The sequence below is a fragment of the Lepidothrix coronata genome, unplaced genomic scaffold (assembly GCF_001604755.1).
Source record: "Lepidothrix coronata isolate B3197 unplaced genomic scaffold, Lepidothrix_coronata-1.0 Scaffold52, whole genome shotgun sequence".
Classification (NCBI taxonomy): domain Eukaryota; kingdom Metazoa; phylum Chordata; class Aves; order Passeriformes; family Pipridae; genus Lepidothrix; species Lepidothrix coronata.
Window position 1 is genome coordinate 343,393 of NW_016690232.1, and position 15,508 is coordinate 358,900.

Sequence of the window (15,508 nt, forward strand, 5' to 3'; positions counted from 1 at the left end):
TAATCTTTTATCACTTTAGTGCCATCATTCTCCTTCTCAATTCATCTTGATGTATAATAGGTCTCCATACCATTATATGATTTGTTCCTTCAATTGTTTATACCTCAGTAGAGCACAACACATGTACTTGAGAACTGGAAGAACTTCAAGGGCCTGATTCAGAGCAGCAGTGAGGTATATGATGCTACACCCTCAGCTGAACAAAATGAGCTCACATAACAAAATTTCTCTACCAAGAATCTAGTCCCCATTTTGCTACGTGAGAGAAAAAATTTAAATACAATTATGTGAACTTCATCTATTATTTATAATTTCTACCTTAAATTAGCATTTTTATAACGCTCGTATTTCTTCCTCTAGGATTAGGCTTCATAACAGTCACAATGATGAAAATTATGACTTTTCAGAAAAGGCAAGTCAAATGACGAATGTGCGAGGAGGGAGAATTTCTCTAGAATTACTTTTTTCGTTTCAACTCTCCCAGCCGGTATACCTCACAATTTCTAATAAACAGACCTTTGCACTAAGCACACTCACAGCTGTAAGACCCCTCCACTTCTGGGGGTGCAAGCTCCCATATTTACAGATAGTGCTTGTGAGTGCCCCAGTGCTGCCAGTGTCAAAAGGGATTTAAAATGCTGCTTTGTTATCATGTCTCACTCCAAGGTCCCTCAAGATTGTGCCACACTTTATATGCAACTTTGATATTTCTTTTCAAGGTACTTCTTCATTGTTTCAAAAGCCTTTTTGTAATTCCCAGGTTGCTCTTCAATCTGGATGATGGTCATCATCCTATTGAGCAGCACTGATATTTCTGCAAATCCACTCAGACAGTTTTGGTTGTTCCAGTCACACAGAATTACTCTCACACCACTTCTTGTCAGCTGCTGTTGTCCAGGTCAGTGTGCAGCCCTTTTCCCCTGCCCCCAACAGGGCATATTACTATTTAGCTCAGAGGTGGAATGAGCATAGTATGAGAGGAAAAATTACTTGGGAAAGAAAGGGAAATGGGGAAAGCCAGGGAATGGATCAAAAGCACAAAAATAGTTGTTAGTGTAAACTCCATTGCATTGTATTATTCAGCCCTAGAATACATAGTATCTTCTCATAATTAAATAAATCAAATATAAATTATTTATAATTAAATCCTGTTATTCAGATTATAAAAACACATCAATAAATGCACTTTGTAAATAAAAGAAATATAATTTTTTATCAAGAAGAATAAGAAGAATTAAGAGACTGTATAAAAGCTGCATTCATTTCACTGTCTTCTTTACACCAGCTTCATTTTCTGGTTGAATTATTACACTCCATCATGTTTCTTAATGAAAATCAAGTTCATCAGTCCTGGTGCTATGTCATCTACAGTGTTAGGGGAATGCTTTTTCAGTAATAAAAAGTTTTCTTGCTAGACATAAGTGGGTCATGTTTAAGTGTATAGTATATCCAGTACAGATCATATAAAAGTAATTTTTATGAGATATATTGACTCTGATAACTTGGCCTTTGAGGACAGATTTGGACTGAAAGGTCTTTTTTGTTCCTTCAGTCTGTGTATTTTGATTGGATCTTGTAAAAAAAAGGTAGCTGAAGCCAGGATGAACTTCTATTAGTCATCCATGTGAGTATATCACACACTAATCACTAGAAGACAAAAGAGAGGGAAAGAAAAATGTAAGCATTTAGTTGAACAATTACCATTACTGAGCAATTCTTTAATTACAAACAAAAAAAAGTTATTTTTGAGCCAGTGTGTAATTGATGTTTACAAAATATAGAACACTGTTTTCTGACTCACCTCTTCTTGTTATACCAGGCAGAAGGAAAATAAGATATATTGTGTGTAGGTTCTCTCCAAATGTACTAATCATAATCTATGTCTCTCATTTAGAAGAAAATGTGATGGGAACAATCGTAGTGACTTATAACCCGTCTGATTACAGACCAAATTTTCTATCTAAGTATTTTAAAATATGAAGCTAATGGGAATGTAACAAAGTTTGCTGTCGCTATTGCTTACAGAGAAAAGGCCTGACACAAAGTAAAATAAGTAAGTCCATTTTTAAGCAGTGTAATAACTGCACAATTAAGCATCTTATTTTAGTGGTGCCATAATGACAACACTGTTGCAACTGTGATTAACAGTGCATGGGTCTAACAAAACTACTTAAGTCAGCAGAAAAACTTCTGTAGACTTTTGTGGCCTTTCAAAAGAGTCTGTTCTAAACTCAACCAAATTACTATTGTATATCAACAGAGAAAATATTTTCTTTAGTGTCATCAATTATTTTTACTCTGATTTCTAAAATCATAACATTATGACAAAAGAAACATGATTTGGTGCATTTGCTCAAATATGCAGTATTTTTAAAATTACCCCTTAATAATTTATGACTTACCAAGGGAAGATAAAATAATTGATAAGCAAGTATTTTTAGAATTCTCACTGAATATTGGGCATTTCTTAGTCCATATGCTGACAGTGTTTTCAGGGAAGACTTGCTCAGAATGCTTATGATGTGCTTTGGTTTCAGTATTCAATCATAATCAACAATTCCTGAAGTAGTAATAGTTCAAAATGGCCCCAAGGCCCAATAAAACAAGAACTCCTGAGCTTTGTGACCTTGATCTTTAGAAAAGGTAAAATGTTCAAGACTGAATCTGAACAAGAATGTTGACAAGATGCTATTAAAAGTTTTAGAATTTTTAAATATAATGTGTAATAACTTCGATAAAAGGCTCTTTACTTTATTGCAGAATTCAGTCTCCCTAATTAGATGTAATTTGATCTAGTTTTCAGTACACAGTCACTAAAGAAACAAGATAAATGCTGCAGGAAATGTGGTATGACCTTTTCATTATTGCTTTGTCAGGACATCTGTCAAGAGACTTTTCCTCCATTCCAAGGCAGTCAGACATTGCAATGAATGGTATTAAGGTACAGCTTGTTCTTGGTGGGATGCCAGATTATGTTACCAAGTAAGATTCATAATGTACTATAATCAATAAAATATCAAGATACAAGGTACGTAATAAACCTAAATTAATCTTTTGAAGTAGTAAAGATCAACAATTCACTGCACATTTGAAAGGAAGATATGAAAAGACAGAAAAAGATTGCATTATCCACATCCCTGCTAATATTATCTATGATTATATTCCACAATTTTTATCATACAAATCTATTTCTGTAATGTTTTTAATAAGCAATTTCATAACATCAACAATGAAAGGCAAATGAGAAATGGTGGCTCAAGATTTGCAAAAGAAAGAATACACAGACTGACAGTTTTCTTACAAAAGGAAAAAATTGGTTAGATTTATCAAATTCTGGGAAGTGTAATAGTTATCGACAGTTTTTAGGAAGCTGCTAAAACTATTCTGTCATTGTATGTTAAAATGAATTGTTTCAGAGACAAAAGAACCATGGTAGCCTCACAAAAATTAATAACCTTTTTCAAATACTTGTTATAGAGTAAAGAAAAAAAGTGACAAGCAGAGAATGTTTCAGTGTGCATGCTTACATTTTCTAGTCTCTTCATATTACTTCTAAGGGAATTGCAAAGAGTAAGAAAAGCACAAGAGACACGTCAGTGGTATTGACAAGTCCTCTCTACTGGGAATGTTTTAGAGGCTTGGTAATCAAAACCATCCCGGGTATAGAACAATCTAAAACCTAACAGTAATTACCTACTGCAACAATACACTCTTTGACAAATAATTACCATTTATCAGTAGCCATGTCTTTATTCACAGGAATATACAGTTGAAATATTTAGAATGTTCTTAAACTTTTTACTGATAATTAAATATATTTCCATTATAGTTGTCTTTTCTCCCGGTGTTTCACTTAACCTGTTACATCTCTCATTTAACTAAGCTTCCAATCTTGTAACCGATTATATGCAGAAAGACTGCTGAACCCAAAACATGTCCCTCGGAGTCTTTCTACCAGTCATTCTGCAGCTGGGGTATAAGACTCCATTCTCTGGAAACTAAAGGATCTCATGTAAGTTTCAAGATTTCTTTCTTTAAACGAAAGAAAAAAAAATATTTTATAACTTCTCATTTTAGTTAATACCTTCAATTTGCAGAGCACATAGGTAATGGGGCATATTTAACAGAAGGCAGCCAGTTATTGAAACACTGTGGGTTCAGTCTCATTATTTATGCTATCACTGCAATTTATATAGCTTTTTGGACTGCAGAGACCAAAGGCTATATAAATAAGCATAAGTTAATATTATAAAGAACAATTCCAGGAATTGTCAGTCATGTTTATTAGTATATCAGGCAAGAAGGCAGGAAGACTGCTTCCCAGAGTGATGTTCGGTGCCACTGAGCAATGACACTATGATTTAGCAAATACTTCCATTCTTATTTAATTCCATACAATGTTTCTAAGGCTTTCCAATTCTTCAGTCTGCTTATTCCCACACTCTTCTGCCTTCTTACAAAGAAACACTCTGGGAGTCATGCTTAGTTACAGCTCAGCAGCCTGGTTTATTGTTGTTCTCTGGAATTGAGTCATGCTTGGACATGTCCAGTTACTATTATTTCCTTTAACTTTTCACACAGTGAATAAAGCTGAACTTGGTTTGACTAAAAAAGTGGAGCTAGAATCATGAACATTTGTGAGGGATCTTACAGTGCAGATCCCTAAACCTGGTTTGGCACTGGCAGAAGTCACCTCACCAACACCATGACCTCCAACTAGGAAATTGTAGGTTTTCATCAAACTTTGTGCACACAACTCTAACTATCAAGAATGACCAGCTCACTGACAGCTAATAACATGCAATTAATAAATCATTAAGCTGCTCCAAACCTTATTTGTTCTAACCCACAAGTTGAGCGGTTTTCCCTGCGACAGCCTACCTCTCATTTTTATTGTAACAGAGCTTTGCTCTGTGTGCATACCCAGAATATGACACAGCAGAAACTAAGAGGAAGATACCTACACTATGTCTCCTTACTACAGGTATCGATCCTGGCCTGAAAATTGTGCTAATAGATCTTATTGCTCTGTACTTGTTTCTAAACATGCCAGCATACTCCCAGTTATGTGCTGCTGAGGTTATATAAGCAAAGGAATGAGCATATAGAGGAGCTCTTCAAGATATCTGGTCTTTCACCAGGACCCTTCTAGTTTTTTAAAGTGCTCCTTAACAGCAGTTAAGCTCTTAGCAAAGCAGGTTCCAACAGGACTTACAACTAGGTTAAACACATTACTACCTTCAGAGAACCAAATAGACATCTGAGGTCACTACAATGAGGAAGTGAAACAGATTTATTTCCATAAAATTTATTTAATCTACCAAAAAAAAGACCTTTACGCTCCTAGTGAAGCTAAGCAGATTGATAAAAGGTGGCGTTTATAATAAACTAAAAAAATCAGGTAGAATAACTGTTGGCACCACAGTTGTGGTATACAGTTTAGCACTGGTACTGTGTCAGTGAACACTTTACATTTAACCAGCAGCAATCTTTGAACCAAACAAGAAATAATAGAGTTCAGGTGAAATCTTCTAAATGTAAATAATATGGGTCAACTATAATCATCCTTTTGATCTTGGAATATAAAGACCTGCCTAATAATTCGCATTCCTCTTATCATTTCTAATGTTCACCTCTTTCCTATGCAGAAGAGGGTTTTTTTTCTTCAAACTTAATCATATTTTAACTAAAAAGCTATAAATATGCAGTGTTTATAATCACATTTTTATGAAACACTGGAGGAATTAAATAATAAAAAAATGTAACTCAAATCACTTCTGTTTAATATTTATTATAATTTAATGTAGGAGTCACTAAATTTGAATTTGCAAAATATCTTATAACTTGTGTTTTATCAGTTAATGTGTAGTCTGTATGTGCTGATTTATTTTTTTTTTAGGCTTTTCCCCTAAAGTTAAAGTGCATAACTAAGTCTGGACAGCTTTTGATTACTTCCTAAAGAGGAATAAGTAACTTACATAAGCCAGCGACTACAAATTTCATCTGAAAGGACCACGTACAGAAAAAATCTCACACTAGATATAAGCATTTAAATTTAAGGGAGATTCAGTTAGAAAATAAACTTTGAATAGAGAGTTGCTGCACAGTCTTTTTGATAGTTGACTTTCACATTATACTAGAAGAACTTTCTCAATGACACCCCTATCACTAACATCGTCCCACTGTAAACACGAATTTCTTGGCATGGTATCTGAGTATATGCAATAAACCAATTAAGACAAAAAATATCTCAAACTAAATATTTGCTTTAGGATATCACAAGTGCCCCAAGGGCCCTGAAGGCTGATAGTACTTTTAATTAGACATTCCTTCAAGTTTAGATGTTGATTATAGCCAAACTTATACTCTGACCAGTGACTTTTTCACTAGAAAGAAATTATATAAGTAATTGTCATGTTTGCAGATATATAAAGATTGAGACAAAGATTAATGTAGTGGAATAATGATGATGAAAAGCCACCTTTATCGGATGGTAAACTAGGCACAAGTAAAAAACATTACTCTTTGTTATTGGCTAAAATAAAGCTTTATACATAATAAAAGAATATATATAAAAAAACCAGTTCATGTTCTTTAGGGATAGGAAACTGTACTGGGAAGAAGTGATATCAAAAAGAGCCCTGGGAATCACGAGCCTAAACTCGCAATGACACTGCGGTAGAAGGTGCTCAGCGTAAGCTTTTACTGCATACTTAAAACAGCTACATTGTGTCCCTATTTACCAGGATAAAATTGCTACTGGAATAGTGGCCAATGTCCACAGTGAAGAAAATGTTGCAGAAACTCGAAGGGTTCAACTGCAAATGTCAAGGAAGGTTTGGAAAACCTGCAAGACTGAAGCATTTTGTTGTATTTATTTTACTGCAGACGGATGAAAGACTAACCTAACAATAATGTATAAATAACTGCATTGAGAATAAAAGGGTAAAGAAATTCAATCTCCAGAAGTTCTTACTTTTTGCTATTTAAACTTAACATCAGAACATTTTGGTTTTCTACTTTTTTTTATAGGACAAGGGGGAGAGACTGATTAATGCTAATACTGCAATTTATCAACTGACTCTTGGCCAGAACTTCTCTGATAATCTAAGTAATAATACATACATTACTGCAGTTTGCCTTTATCATGGCGATTTAAATTACTCTCCCACAGCAAGTGCAAGCAACAGAGTGTATTTTTAAATATTTTTTAATAATATGCTAATTTCTATAAGCAAAAATGAACTACCAGTATAACACTTGTTACATACAGATGAGTATTTAAGGTTTGTTCCTTATTGAAACATCCTTTGGGTCATTACTTCAAAATTTTATAGTAACAAAATCAACTTTAACCCTTGTAATTTCAAAGATTTAGAAAATTAGACCATATAATTGTAGTAATTATAAAATCTATGAAGATTACATAGATGACCTTATACTCCAAAAATTTTTTTCCAAAACAATGAGTTAAAACTTTTTATTGAGAGGGATTTAACTGTCTTCATGACTCCACTGTCTGACTGTTGACTGGATTTCATAAGAGTTTAAGCTAGGATGTAAAAGATGAGGCACAGTATGGAAGAAAGAATTAGGCTAAGAGCAACAGTGACAGTTCCACATAAAATAAAAACAAACCAGAAGAAATAAAATTAAAATTAAATGGAAATTGAAACTACTACAGCTATGTAACAAGAAATAAAGTAACAAATACTGTAGGTTTTTTATGTAGTGAAACTTGACACTAGATATCCAAAGTAGACTTCATAAAACAAAGGCATTTACTTCAGTATAATTTCAGATGATCTTTAAGTATGGACCTCTTTGAAAAAAAACCTTCCATCTAGTATAATACCCTAGTTATCCATTCATAATTGTGATTCTACAGCACACATGGAAAAACAACCATCCTGGAAGCATGGTCTAACATGACTTGGAATAGTGCACACTAAAAAACCAATCATAAGTTATTGATCAGTTTGAGTCCATCCTAATTACAATGAACAAAACTATTGTGAAGGAAGTAATCTCATCAAGTGAGTAGACTCACAGAAAATCATCAGTACCAATAAACAGCCAGAGTTTCAATTACCTGTTACTTAGGAAACCTTTTCGTAAAAGGAAAAAAAAAATTCAAAGCCAAACAAACAAAATCTCAGCAAACAAAACTCAAAATGTCAACCACAAGAGAATTTTACCACAAATATCACTGAAGTGTTTAAACTGCCTTTTTGAAGATAAGTAACTCTGATTGTGATACTGCTTTTTGGGTTTTTTGGACTCATTCTCTACAACTGAGAAGTACACCAAAAAATAAAACAAAGAAAATGCTTCATAATTTGTTTTAAAAGAAATTTATAAGAATATATAGAGGAAAGAAGCATCATGAAATAATATTATTGCAACTTACTCGAGAATCAAATATTACAACACTTCCTCCTGCAATGTGTCTATTTGGTCACATTTCCTTATTGCAAAATGTCAAAGCAGAGCTGTTGGGAAAATACTTCAGTTTAGGATGATGTCAAAATAATTACTTAATATTCAGTTGATTATTATTATTAAATATGTCTAACTATCCTGAAAACAAAAAGCAATCAAAAACAAGGAAGAAAACACACTGGACCAATATTTCACCTCCAGTTAATTGAAATTTTATCTTTTCCTCACACAGACTAACACTTATGGAGATAAGAGCTGATATTTTTAAATGCTTTTGTTAAATTCACACAAACTTCTTTCTACTTTCAGCTTTTAGCCTTAGGGTGCAGGCACCAGGGAACATCTAAGAGAACTGAGAAATCTCTTATTTTTGATGGTTGCACAAATTTTTGACCATGATAGCACCTCACCTCCTTTCCCTTTTTGCTGTGACAGATAAGCCTAAAAAATTTCAGTTTGAAATGGAAGATAAGCAGTAAGCAGCAAAATGTTTGATGCTTATTCAAAGCTTATCTGAATTGCCCATACTTCCCAAGACCAGAGAGTCTCATAAGATCTACAGTTCTTCCAAATTCTAGATAGTTCAGAAGTACCAGGAAAATTGTTTTTAATCTCTGTATGTTGGCACTTTGGAGACTTCAGGTAAGACCTACAAATGCAAAGCTAAAAGTAACAATAATGATATAAAAAACAAAACAAAGCAAACAAAACAAACAAACAAACAAAAACCCCAGAACACCCCCAAAGTAAATTTATACCTTTAACAGCTGTTTGATTTTTGAGGACTATTATCACTTTTATTTTGGGACCCCTCAGCTGCCATCCTATCCTCAATCATGGGTCATCAATATGACTGCCCTGAACACAAATGCTGTTAGTCACATCACACAGTTCTGCATCTCCTCAGTTTATTTTTCATTTAAAGAAACTACTTTTTTACTGTAGCAGCAAATTATACACTCCAAAAAAATTTAGCTCTGGTATGGGATAAAAGGCACATACAAAAAAGAAGTTGCCCTTAAAACAATAATCGGGAAGTAAAAAAAAAAAAAAAAAAAAATCATTGTAGGTTTCATCAGAATAATTAATTCTAGTTTTAACATTTTTGCTACAGAAAAATTGGAAGGCATTTTCAAAATAAAACAGTAAACCAAATCAAGCCACACTGCATTTTCAACTGTGCTCCTGAATAAAAGAAAGAAACTCCTAACTTACAACTCCAGCCATTGCAGGCGACCACCCTCACCTCAGCCTAACATGTCCTGGGAGAAAATGACTGTTCTATAACAAAACCAGCAAAATCCAGGCTTACTGACTTGCATGAGGCATCATGAAACCTGAATTGAGAATGCAGAGGAAATAGGTTTGCCTATGGCAATTGTACTGCACTTGAAACACTTGCTAGCACCTAGTACACATCCTGAATGTCCATGAGTCAGGCTTAGATTTTTTCAAGGTACAGAATTATTACATTCTCTTTACATAGAACTTTCCCTCATTTGGAAACTGTCCTAGCACATCCTGTTAATGTGCATTTCATTAGGATTTAAATGTATTCTAAGGTACAGTCTGTACTGCTCCATTTGAAAAGTCAAGCATTTTTTATCCTCTAATCACAGATGATTTTGGCTTTGATCACTGCGTTAGTATCTAAGAATGTCCTGGAATTCAGAAGGACAGAAGCCAGCGTAGAACTTCCACACAGACAATGGCATGTTCTCAAAGAACACATCTTCTCCCTTCTTCATTTCTACTGATTCTCCCACCCTTGATTTTTCCAAAATCAAGAAACTATGTCTAAAATTTTTGTATTTTATACCTTCATGATCTATTTACCAATGTGGTTAGCAGTAATCAACCCCAACTTCCCCTCCACCTTTATTTTTAGCATTTTAAGTACTTTGTGATTATTTAGAACTGGATTACCCAATGAATTAAAACTAAATACGTCCACTTGACAAGGTCTTTGAAGACTTAAGCATTTTTTCCTTCTAGAGTAATGGACTCCAAGTACTGAAGCTGCAAGCTGCCCCCATGTCTGAGTATTCCAGTTTCTGCCAAACCATATGGCACATCTTTATTTAAATGTTAATGATTTTCATGTTCAGCATGAACTCTTTGAAGTAATGCTGCATTTGTCTTTGATACAAAGTAGCCTGATATAAAATAGCTTAATTAAAATAGTTTGATATGAAATAGCTTAATTAAAAGTTAATTCAATAAGTTTTCAATGTGCTGTAACTATAATTCTTGAGCACCAAACTTTCCAATCAGGACATATTTTTAATTGGTAGAAGTGTTGCAGTAGTTTTAGGAAATCTTTTTCAATTAATTTGGAAGCGTTGTTCCAGTTAGTAGAATCAATGCCTCTTGCTATTTATCTTCAGGGGAATGTTTTGTTTCTAAGCAAATTTAATCCCAAAGGACAGAAAGTTGTACTTCAGCAGGCTCTCAATATGTTTTCTGTTTGAAATAATTGCAAATGTGCTGGTTGCTTTTAAAGCATATAATATGACTTCAACTTCTGTGCAAAAGTCCGTGAAAGACATTTTGGATATACGATTTCCCAGGGGAAGCAAATCCATTCTTTGAACAGAAATTACATCAAGACTTCCATGCAAAAACTTATATACACTGCAGTGCTACTGTTAGTCTGACAGTACCTTAGTGTTCCTGTCATGTGGTTTGTTTGTCCTCATCAAAGCTGGACTTCATTGAAAGTAAGTGACAGTGTTCTAAATCAACTCTCAGCAGGTGGTCACGTCAAGAAAAGTTTTTAACGAGCCTCCCTAGGTATCAGTAACAGGAGTTATCACTACATCCCAGGAAGAATAACATACTTACAGTCAATTAGCACTTTTGGCAATGTAGCATAAGGGTTGGTATTTCTGGCAGCAACATTATCCACAAAACAACATGCAATCTACTTCTAGAACTAAGTGTAGAGCACCTTCTTTACAAGTGACCTAAATGCAGGACTGTTCTAAGAGACTGCTTGTTTTTCTTCAAGAAGTGCACTTGTTCTGCAAACTAATATACAAGTTTGAAATCCCATCCCACTGGATCCAAATTTCATTTGGTTTCTAGACCTACAAGAAAATGCTGTGTACCTTTCTGATATTTCACAAAACATTTATGAATTGACTTTCCACTAAAAAGTATCTACCCTGTTCAACCAGGACAAGATAGTGTCATTTAGCAACTTACTTATCCCTGATCAAAAAATATTTTGCTAATAAAACAACAAATCCCCCAAAACACTCTGATATAGGCCCATTTCTTCTCTATAGCACAGTTCTTTTTTCCTTTGGGAATCAAGCCATTCCTTCATTTTCCAAAAACTACATTTCATTACCATTGGTGTAAATTTAGGTATGCCTATTTTCCTCCCAAACCTGAAAAATCAAGGTAAAAGCAGGTTCACATACAAGCTCAGCTTTTCCAAGTTTATGTTCAGTCTGCAGAATCTTCACTGACACCCAATGGAAGTTCACCAGTCACCCACGTAATCTTTTCTCAGACTTTGCCTATTCATTTTCCTATCCCCAGCCTTTTCCTAATTTCACAAGCTTCCTTCTCATATTCTCTTAGCCCTTTACTTATCTCACAGATCGTGATTCTCTGATCATCTCAAACCACAGAGCACTCACTAAGTTTTTTCTCCCTGGAGGCTGAACTGTCAGTCCTTCGTTGTAGTATCTGTGACACTGTTACAGATTCAAGCAATAGCACAAGCTGAAGTAACTAACAGTAGAAATCCAAGAAAATATATCACTTAAGGAAGACTTAAGAAGTTTATCTCCTCTCTCTCACATGTCATGGTGAGATGACAGTGATCCTGTAAGGTGTTCAAGCTGATGCTGTCAAGTGTAAAGCATTTACTGTGTAATGATTATTTAAAATGACCTGCCATGCATCTCCTTCAAGAAAAGGTGAAATGAGCTGGTGGAATACAAAACACTGTACAATGATCAATGAAGAAAACTCAAAAGATTGGTGACTTGTCAGGTATTATTAATTCCTTAGAACTAAAGAAAGGATGACCATATTAATTCATGAATAATTTATCTGAAGATAAAACATTTGGAACAATAATCAACCAAAAATGAGTAGCTATTCTGAGCTAATTAATGTCCCTATTTAAGTATTGATTGACAGTCTTGCATTAGCAGGCATTCTGCAACAGATAATCCACAGAGGGCAGTTAAGCAAGAGTTATGTTGCCTCCCATTTCAAAGCTGTGTGGCTTTTCTCATTTGAAGGTTTTTATATGCATGAAGCAGATGGATTATCTGATAGTAACTTATGGATAGCTGTAGTGTTTCTACTCATAGCACAGTCAGTAACATATATAAAGTTACTGTAAAAGCTTTTTCAGTAAAGAATGCTACAGGTTTAACACAACAGGTTCTAACACAATGCATACAGTTAACATTATATTTGTCTTTCAAGGAAGAAGTGGTACTTTTCCCCTCTACCTTTTCAAGCCCAACATAATTCAGTAAATCTGTATCCCCTCAACGTTGTATCACAGTTGTTGACTCTTGTTTCTTCCCCATAAAAATTAAGATAGCATACTATTTGGAAGAAATATTATCTACACTTAAACCACCACATCCCAAAAGAGAAAACAATCAACATACTGAAATCAGGTTCAAAGTAAGTAACATACCTATCTGTGTAAGTTACTCCTCTGAGGAATTTCATTATACAGAACACACTGGGTTAGAATATAATGAGCTATAAGGCAAAACATAAGAACTTTATTCTACTAGTAGCACATTAGTAATAATTAATAGATATTATTTGTTATTGTTTTATTGGGAAAGCATTGCATCATTCATGTATTTCACTCAGTTGAGATGTCTGCCTCTTCCCACTCTGTTTTCTTTCCTCTCCTTCACATCAGAGTAGATTTTGGTGCAGCAGCATAAAGGCACAGGCAACTTGGGTATATGCTACCCATTTCAAATTATTACTTTCATTTCACTGCTTTGCTAAATGCAAATAGCAAGGACCTGAGGAAATCATTAACAAGATCTTATTCTGAATTTTGGATGGTAATTGAGCATATATAGACAGCTAATTCATTACTCATTTTTCTAGGAATTAAATAATTCACCATTTGAATTAAGCCATTTGAAATCACTTCACTAGTTAGTTCATGGAATGTTATATTTAATCACTATCCATTCAGCTATGATAGCCAGCTTTCATTAAAAAGGGAGGGAACACATCCTACCTCAGATTATGCAACAAGACTTGGTTCCATCATTGGGTTTAGGACTATGTATAGTTCAGAATGACTGTGGGCTACAATGTGAGAAATCAAGCAAATAGTTCTTTTAATTATCTGTATGAGTGGTACAGAGACACCAGAAATACCTGCAGGTGGTCAACAGCTGAGGCTCAGAACTGTTTACAGAAGACTTTTTTCTTTCTTTACCTACCAAGGCCTTCTGAGAGCAATATGTCTATTTGTCAATGTTGCATGTTACATGCATACGGCTTTTGGATTTTGGACCCAATGTGACAAGTACAGAGAGCACCAGTTCTGATCAGATGGAAAGCCACGTCCTCAGCATGTCCCTGTAAGAGTAAGGTCTTGCTGTGTGTGCTCAGTGAATGGGAAAAAACTCCTGGAATAGGAAAGAACCATGTGGTCTTGGCAACCCACAGTTTTTTTCAGAACATTATCACTGAAGTTTTGAAATAATTCTTGCATAGTCAGATCCCTAAGTTTTTTTCCATGAATACAGGTTTTGGAACCATGAGCTAATAGCAGTTAGAGATAGAAAAGGCTTGGATAATCATGTTAATAGAGAGATAAGGATATAAAGAGTTATGAAATTTATACTCTGAATTATATGTTCAATTCATATATTCTCCCTAGTAAGATGCTAATTTTTTCAATCATCTAAGATACACTTGTTTCATAGCAAGAATACTAAAAATGAAGTTTCAGAAAATAGTATATAAAAATAGCTTACTGTATCACCTAACACAAAGTTAACAATTTCCTGGTTTTAATCTGAATTTACTATAGATGTGAATAGATGGAAAGTCAATGTATCTTAATGGACATGTTGACTCATTTATGGCCCAGTTGGATTTGAAAGCTGTCTGTGGTTTTTATTTTCTTCTGGTTATGTTTGGAAGGGTAAGTCAATCAAGCACACTGAGGAAAGTATTGATCTCTTGGGGAGATTACTTTTCAGTGGGCTGAATAACTTCAGGAGAAAAAAACCCCTAACAAAAAATCTTAATGTTTTTTTAGTCTCTCAAAACTGACAATTCTGCAATGCAAGCATACAAGAAATTGTTATCTAATCTGCAATGCTAGGTGCTACTGAATCATATTTTTTAATTCCAATTTACTGATTCTAGGGGTTTGTTTGTTTGTTTTTAATCCATAAAATGTCTTCCTAGACAGAAGACATTTGGCAAGCATTAAAAAGAAAGGGCATGGTAACGCAGGAGGTGGGGATACCAGATACCGTTTGTAACTGTTTATTTTGGGTTTTTTTCCTGTGTAGAACTATGCTTAAAAGAAATGTGGAAATAATTGATCATTAAAGATTAATACTGTGGAAAATTACAGTGTAAGATAGAATTGCATTATTTATAGAAAAATACATTAATTTTCAAACTTTGTTCTGACAACTACTTTGCTTATGGATTTGGAAATCGAAATTGCACTCCAGTTTGGCTTCTGCACTGTTATTTACTGTCAGGATTACAATCCAAAAGATATATAGCAACAACATAAAGAATTAGATGAGCACAAAACAAACATGCAGTAATGAAAGATATTGATAAAAAACTACCAAAACCCCCCACCTCTAACATTTTTTAAGTTGCACAGTATCTGCCACATTTGCTATAGCTGTGGTAGATGCTGTTTATTACAGATGGTAATAATAAGAAAGTGAATTAACTATATTTCACATTACTGATCTTTCTTTAGCAGAGAGGCCCATTTTGCACAACCTGAGCACTTTTTATCATGCAGTTATCTCACAGATACATTTATAAAAAAAAGAAATTAAAAATATGTGTGATTATT

The 15,508-nt window shown here is 34.3% G+C and overlaps 1 long non-coding RNA gene across 1 annotated transcript; it reads right to left on the reverse strand.

The window, feature by feature from the left end:
* Positions 1–1,355: 1,355 nt before the first annotated feature.
* Positions 1,356–13,182, reverse strand: LOC108497837. Its single transcript, XR_001874983.1, has 4 exons — positions 13,115–13,182; positions 11,106–11,231; positions 8,411–8,492; positions 1,356–1,647 (listed from the first exon to the last, which is right to left on the reverse strand). It is a non-coding gene; the product is annotated as an uncharacterized LOC108497837 (long non-coding RNA).
* Between the last annotated feature and the right edge of the window lie 2,326 nt (positions 13,183–15,508).